At 41.8% G+C, this 8,214-nt stretch overlaps 1 long non-coding RNA gene across 1 annotated transcript; it reads right to left on the reverse strand.

Moving 5' to 3' along the window:
* Window positions 1-214: 214 nt before the first annotated feature.
* LOC108928963 (uncharacterized) lies at window positions 215-3,330 on the reverse strand. The gene is made up of 3 exons (XR_001965715.2): window positions 3,278-3,330; window positions 1,256-1,459; window positions 215-924 (listed from the first exon to the last, which is right to left on the reverse strand). It is a non-coding gene; the product is annotated as an uncharacterized LOC108928963 (long non-coding RNA).
* Window positions 3,331-8,214: the final 4,884 nt, after the last annotated feature.

The following is an 8,214-nucleotide window of genomic DNA, read 5'->3' on the forward strand; positions in this document are numbered from 1 at the left end:
CCTCCTCGGTGAAGCTCGTTTCACTCAAAGCCCTTTGGGAGAGAAGGGAGGGTGAGAAGGAAGACCAGCCCCATTCTGTCACTCTGAATTGCAATGTTACACCTTCTTTCATTGGGGAGTGAAAACAGAAACATGCATGTTTTTATTAAATCTGCGTGGACTGTGCTGGTACTCATTGATGTGTTGATTTTATAGCCAAAACAGACTTTCAGTGTTAGATACCGAATTGATATACGAGGATGGGGATCAGATTTAGAGATGGTTCCACTATCCTTGAGCGATGGCTGGAGGATGTCACAGTTCTTCCCATGGGCTGTAAAACACTCAATACTGATGCTGAAATGACCAAGAAAGGCCTCTTTGATCTCGCTGTTATATGCATTTGGTCCCTAAACCAAGTTAATAGGTTGGTGTGAAGTGTGGGTGTGTGTCATTGTATTAGTACATCAGAGTGCACTGATGAGGGGTGAAAGGCCAGAGAGGGGCTCACAGCTGTGTTAGGCTTCTTTGTTCCCATCACAAGGTTCTGACAATGTTCAGGTAAGCCCATGGTTTCACCCAGACAACTCATCGCTTACATATGTAATGAGCAAAGCTCTTGCTCCTTCTGGTGGAGCTTGTTTTCGGAGTGATGCCCTTTGCCTCAACTCAACGAGTTAAGCAGGGTGCCAGGTTCCTAGGTCCTGGTGTTGGAGCAGTGGGAGCGGACTCCTTCGGACATTGTCATGCACTCATGGCCCTGGTATGCATGCCTTTGAAGTTGGGCTCCTGTAAGGGCTGTCTCCAGATGTGCTGGGGCTGAGGCTTTTGGGCTCTCCATGTTCTACAGGCACAGGCAGCTGTGTAGGCACCGTCACACTTCAGTCGGGCATTAAGTTGTACGGGAACATGGAGTCCGAGCAGGGAGCAGCTCAGTTAGATGGTCTGAAACCAGAGCGGTCATTATTACTAAAACATAAAACAATTTTTTACAGGAAGAGAAAATGTTTAGTTATTGTTTTTATGTATAATTATGATTATTGTAGTCAAACTATCAACCAACACTGCAATCCAAAGAGACTCGCAATTTTACCCATTTAAACAGCTGGATATTCTGGTGGAGCACTTCTAGTACAGTATATAAACGCATACCCTTCAGCTGTATTTTGTATATTGATGCACTGCTAATATAAATGGTCTTTAGGGAGCCCTCTAGGCTTCATACTTCCTCCTTGGATTGTGGTGGGCAGTTTGACCACAGCAATATAATTCTCACCTCATTAACAGCGGCCTTGATGAATCACAGTCCTGGGCTGGTGCTGGAAACAGGCTGGGGGTGGAGGGATTTGCATCAGTGAAGCCCTGCTGTGGGGGGCAGGGTCTGTCTGGGAGTCTTAGAGCAGCTGTTTGACATCACAGAGCCTTGGTACAGGGAAGCCAAGCTTTCCCAGACTCACACGACTCACACTGTGGGGATGACCTGTGACACACAGGATCTGTTTCACTTGGCAAAGGAAGCAAGTGGTTACTTTCAGAATGTAATTCTTCATGCTGGAATAAACAAAGCATCTTAATAAAGTCATTATAAAATTATATTTCCAGATGAAAGAAATATCCGTAATATTAGCTGATCACATGTGTGAACTGTCAAACAGGTAATGTGACGTGATCTAGCTACAGATATACTATCTCTAAATGAAAACATGATCCATCTGTTTTCCCAGTACTATAAACATCTTAATTTTTCCTCTTTATAGCTTGTTTATCAAATAAATAAATAAAAAACAATATGTGTAGAATATGACATACAATGGCACTTTGCTCTATAATAGATGGGTTCCTTGCTTTCATTGTTTCACTGTTATTATGTTACTTATTACATTTACTGTATCATCAAATTTGTCACACGGGTGTATTCAGCATATGACCAGCTTATGTATGATATATATTTTGTCAAGAATAATTTATACATACATACCATCTGAAATCACTTGTCCTATACAGGGTTGCAGGGAGCCAGAGCCTAACCTGGCAGCACAGGGTGAAAGGCTGGAGACACACCCAGGACAGGACGCCGGTCCATCACAAGACACCCCAAGCAGGAATCGAACCTCAGACCCACTGGAGAGCAGGACCCAGTCCAACCCACTGTGCCCCCACGCACCCCTAAGAAAAATTTATCTATGTGATATTTATGTATATGATATTTTTTCTAATATAGTGCATATACATATTCAATATTTATTCAGTATATTAGAAAAACAGCATTTATGTACAGTAAATAGAGTATATTATAATAATACAGTATACCATGGGCAGCTAGTAGTGTAGTGGTTGGAGCTGCTGCCTTTGGACCCAAAAGTTGCAGGGTTGCATCCCACCTCCAGATGTAGTACCTTTGAGCAACGTACCCCCCCATGCTGTTCCAGTAAAAATTACCCACTTGTACAAATGGGTAAATAATTGTTAGTTGTTTTGGAGAAGACCATCAGCTAAATGAATAAAGGTAAGTATATGTTATTACACATCTTTAAAGTATACATTTTTTGTGCTCTTCACAGAAACACTTTAATAAACACTTTCTTTAATTACTTAATCCAATTAGTGCTGCTCCCAACATTGTTGTTACAGCAATTAGTTGCACCATTATCGTTTGCGGCGTGAACTCACCTTACAAACTAGCCCTCTGCTAATTAGCCGAGAACGGCTAACGCACTTGTTTAACATGAAAGAGTCACCTTTGTGATGTTATTTGACCTTTGTTTGTCCGAATTTTCTTTGAAATGCTCACGCCTCGACCTTTGAGCAGTTGACTTGTGACATCCTCACACTATCTGCCACATTTAATGGAGCAATTGAAAGACGGCAAGTCGACAACACGAAGAGCTGTTTGTGAAAAAAAAACGGGCGACTCACGCAGGCACCGAAACCGCGGCCAACTTTAAACCCTTCGCGTGTTTCGAATTGGAAATCGACTATTTTACGACTAACTTAACATCCAGTTGGTGGGCTGACTAAGGTCTGGAAAGTGGTTCAGACAATTTAGCTTTTAATGATTTTGAGGAAAGTGGCAGCTGGTGTCCTCGCATTACTGGAAATACAGCCGATACATCAATATCCAGCCAAGGGGGCTGGGAGAGGCCAGGCGGTCTTTCCTTTCCTCTAACCTTTCACCCTACGGGTCAGTCCTCTCTAAGGGCCTTTGGCTACTGTAACTTAGATCCGCAGTTTGGCCCTTTGAAGACTCACAATTTACAAAGGGGGGAGTATGAATGACTATAGGGGGACAGATACTCACATAGGACGTAGGCTGGAGCAGCGCTCTCTTTATCCTCCCTTTCAAAGTCTCGCAGTCGTTTGAAATGCAGCCATGCACCTTGATCCACTTGCATTACAGGTGAGAGGAGGAGAGAATGTGTCACTTAGTCCTCCCCGGGTCTGGCCGGAGGGTTGTTGACCTAAACGGGGCTATTCGGTTGAAGCCTCTGCTGCCTGTGGAGAGACCTGTCCCTTACACCTGCCCTGCTGTGTGGCAGCTGCTGCAGACATGCAGGCCGCTTCCAGGATTCTACCTGGCCCAGAACACACAACATGTAATGTGTTTTATGAAAAATGACAGACATAGTTGGAGTAATCATTTAATCCCAGTACATTATATTTATTTATTGACGGGGCAATTTTCACCAAGGCAACATAAAATTATTAACTAGTATTTAGCTCACACCTTTGTCAGGTTGTAATGGTAGATTTACTGCACCAAACTCCCTATAATAATTCACCCATGTATGCAGAAGGGTTAGCACACACTCAGTCATACTGTAAAGCCAGTTTAGAGCCACCATTTGACCTGAAACATGTCTTTGAACTGCAGGAGGAAAGCGGAGCAAACCCACATGAACACACTGGGGGAACATACTGGCTCTGCACAGACAGAGCTGGATTCAAACCTAATGTCTGAACACAGTCACGCTGTACACTGTACTAGGGTGGCCTGGTGGTACAGCACTACTGCAAATTGCCACGGTTAGTAATCAGTCATATGACAGCGTAGCGGAGCACAGAGGCGAGGCGGCGACGACGGGAAGCGGGGGACGGGGGACACGGCCTCGGAGATGCTCTCATTCCTGACGGGAACACGCTCCGCATTCCACATTGCTCGTGACCTCTGCACAGCCCGGAGGTCGAGTTAAACAGTAGTTTGATTGGAGGGCTGTTCGCACAGGAGTGTGAAATGCCTGCTCCATTGCCGTGTGTGGCCTGTGGCCAAGAGGAGAGGGGGGAGGGGTGGACTGACCTTTGAGTGCTCCACTGTCTGAATGTGTGACCCTATTGTCGCCGTGCCAGGCCCCAGCCCCAGAGTCCTTGTTCTTTTTCTAGTCTTTGTCTTGCTCGGCAGAGTCACTTCCTGCAGCCGTAGGTCAGGACAAGGTCGCTCTGTTGGTCAGCGTGTGCAACGTCCTTCAGTCCATGTGCCTCTCCGTCTGGCTGCAAGAGGCCCGGGCAGTCTTAAATGAAAGTGGCAAAAAGGTTAATGGTTAAATCAGCGGAGTGAAACACAAATGCATGTTAAACAGTAACACGGTCTGGCAAAAACAGGTATGCCGAGAATTATGCAAGAACACAATAAATCCTGTTTAGAGAATATAAAGTAAACAAAATAAATGCATGGTGAAGTCATGTTATTGAGTGGATATGTTGTCTATCAGCTTGGGATCGAGCCTCTTCCTAGGACAATGCAGCCTGGGTAAATGCTTAAACAGTTTAGCGCTGAACCTGCGTATAGGCAGTTAATCTAACGCAAATAATAAAGTTTTACACACGTGAGCTAGCGCAGGTAGGACACAGCGAGAGTTGCTCAGAGAACGGGGCGGGGTCGGTAAGGTGAGCGAGGCGGTCGAGGCAGCGTGGCAGTTTTCTCAGTGCCACAGGTAGGGCAGCGGACTGGAGCAGGACCCCATGACGTGATAAAAGAAGCAACAGCCATAGTGCTGTCAGACACAGTGGCTAAGATAGCGTACGTGGCCCAGGTCATCACAGTCCTGTGCCGGAGGATGAGGTGAGACGTTGGGGGGTTGAAGTATGTGATAGGAATCACTGGAGCTTTGATGTCTAAAGGCCTGATAAGTAGTTGCAAAGCATGTTGTTGGGGACAAAGGCAGTGACAAGGCAGGCACAAACAAGGGTAGGGCAGACTTCTTACCTGGGCCGTTGGCCTTAAGTACCATTAAGACCAAAAAAGAGAGAAAAAAACACGTGATACATGGGGGTCATTAGTGAAAAGTGGCAGAAAAGTCAAAGCTTTAAAAAAAAAACAAAACAGAGCCCATCATAAAGTTCAATAAGTACACAAAATGACATGGAGAAATGAATTTACATTTGAATGCACTGACAGAATTCAAAATAAGCTGTTCAAAATGACAGTCAAACAATCAGCAACACTGCAACTGACAAGAAGTCACAACTGTTATCGGAAAAAGTGGAGCCAGAGTTCAGTAAAAGGTAAATAAAAAAAACCTAGACTGGCCCCTGAAGCAAATAAAAATCAAAGACTAAAATTAGTAACACCAGATTTCAAACATGGTTACGTGGCAAAGTCTTATTTGACAGAAGACAACAAGCTGCTATGGTTTCCCAGTAATAAAGGACAAAAGATTTTGAGTATGTCTGAGTCAGATTGCAAGGTTATGCACGTTAGCATATGCATTCATTTGAACACACAGATGGACAAGCCATTTATGACCCAGATCCCTCATGTTCTATAAAAAATGATGTACTCTATTCACAGTAAAACCATATTGTTAAAACATGTTTAAAATTTCTTTCCAGAAATTTAAAAAAAAAAAGACTTTTTGGTATTGCTCAGTGAAATTCTTGCAGGCAGGGGAAGCCTTCCTTCAGTCTCAGACTTATACATCCCACCTGGCAAGACAGGATTAGCCTGACAACTCATAGGGTAATGAGTCATTAATACCAAAGTTTTAAAGTTTTTTATACTCAAATGTACAATTCGCGTTATTTACATTAGCGGGATCAGAGATGTCACAAAAAACAGGACAGGGAACAGTCTGGCAGGACAGAACATTTATTTTACAGTATCTTTCTTCCGCCAATATCAAAATTCTTATGACAGGAATACTGCAGAAGGATAACAAAGTTGTCATAAAATTTGGTTTAAAAAATGGAAGGGCTTCAGTGCTATATTTTTAAAATAAGGTGCCTGTCTTGTTTCTAGGACTGTGCCAGTGAAGACAGAATACACAGCTTCACTATCAGCTCAGTGTTCAATTCTAGAAATTTCCAAACAACTGAATGGAAAAGGTTAACAGGCAACTTTATGTGTCTTTCTTTAAAAAAAAGTTTACATAAAGTAGGCTTTTCTCTAACACAATTCTGTAACCAAAGAATAAAGAAAACAACAGAAAACAGACTTTTTAAACTGCAAAGCTGTTTTTCCAGTATTGCAAATGTATTTCACAGTTCACTTTCACAAAGATAGTTAAATGAAGTGGGAGAAGGACTTATACAACGATACTAACTGTAACCCTAACCCAAAGTTCATATATGGCCAAGAAAAAAATTATATGGATATACTACTGCTTAACGCAACCTCCTGATATGCTGTAAAAAACCAACATAACATGAAAAAAAACCTAAAAATACACTATTGCAGTTTCTTTGACTACCCATAATAAGGAATCAGATTCATCAGTTCAGCTGGGTTCATAAACTGCACCCCTTTTGCAGGGCTGAGAAGCTCAGCTTGTGTGAACACAGCTGTGCTGAAAACAAGAGGCTCTCATGTTGTTGACGCAACTGTTTGTGCTCGGGCTATTTACTAATTCTTGAGCAGACAAAGAGCCTTGTGGTTACGTACAGGAACCTGTTCCTGCACAGAAAGTGACCTGTGATTTCTTCTGTTCCCTGTGTGCAGCAGTGAGAGTCAAGATGTCGCTCCACTTTATCCCACCTGCAGTCTAATGATACTGTGCAAAATTGGTCAGATATCATTACCTTACCAGTTTAGCTGACTCTTTTCTCATGTGACTTAAAATAGTACGTTTATGCACTAAGCTACTTAGGATTGTTTAACCATTTATACAGCTGGATAATTTTTAATCAAGCAAGTCATATGAAGTCGGTTGTTCAAGTCCCAGGAGTGTCGCTGCTACTGTTGCCTTATATAGTATAGTGTCTCAGTGGATTTTGTTCAATCATCCACTGACATAGATGGGAAAAATATATGTACATTTGTTCAGATAAAACCTTTGCCCAAGATATTAAATAACCTCTATTGGTGAGTCATAAGAAAATAACTCAAATCCTTTTTATCCCTTCAGCTGTGAGGATAAAAAGGACTGAGTTAATTTTTAATTGGAATTAATTATTATTATAACTGATTTCAAATATTAAAGTACAGTATATGCACTCCTGATTTACAGACTTTTGGCCATAGAAAAGTTGTACCCATGTTCGGTATACAATCCAACTGCTCCCAGTATTATGTACTTTTTCTGGTGTTAGAGGCAGATTTTTCGCTGATGATACAGAAGATGTGATCCAATGAGATGCAGAGTTTTTCTCAAAAAAGTTTTTTAAATCAATAAATAAATGAACATCCCTCAATTCATGAGCTCTGGTTTCTTTATCTGAAATTTCATTATAACAGCTTTTGATAGTCAATTTTGGTATATAGAAAAGTGAAACGGAAGTAATGTACTGTAATTGGCCTGTATGCATCCAGATCTCCCTGTCTGTTGGTGGCTTAGGAATGTGAGTGTTGCTTTAAGAGAGTTGGACATTGTAGAAAGTGTATGAAATTCCACAAGAGCATCTGTTGGCCATATTGCTGTATTATTTTATTGAGTGATTGTGGAAACAGAATAGCAATTAGCAAGAATGTTTAATGGATTTTTTGGATTATGTATGTGCATTTTAGCAGTGGTGTGCAGTTTCAAAAAGTTGTTCACAATAAATGTGATATGTTCAGTGAATCCCTGCTTGGTTTATTTCTCATCTTGCAGAGTTCATCTATCAGTTATAAAGAAAAGTGGAAATTACCGCAGAGCGGTAAGCATGTAAATATAAGTGCTTTGTATTGTGCTGAAATCATGGATTATAGTTATATAAGTGTTTTAGTGATATTAGGGAAGTGTGTTTGGGGTTTTTGGGTGGGCTGGAACACTTTATTATAGTTCCCCATTTAAAATAATTGGAAACAAGCTTGTGGTATCCAAA

The sequence above is a fragment of the Scleropages formosus genome, chromosome 14, assembly GCF_900964775.1.
Source record: "Scleropages formosus chromosome 14, fSclFor1.1, whole genome shotgun sequence".
Lineage (NCBI taxonomy): Eukaryota > Metazoa > Chordata > Actinopteri > Osteoglossiformes > Osteoglossidae > Scleropages > Scleropages formosus.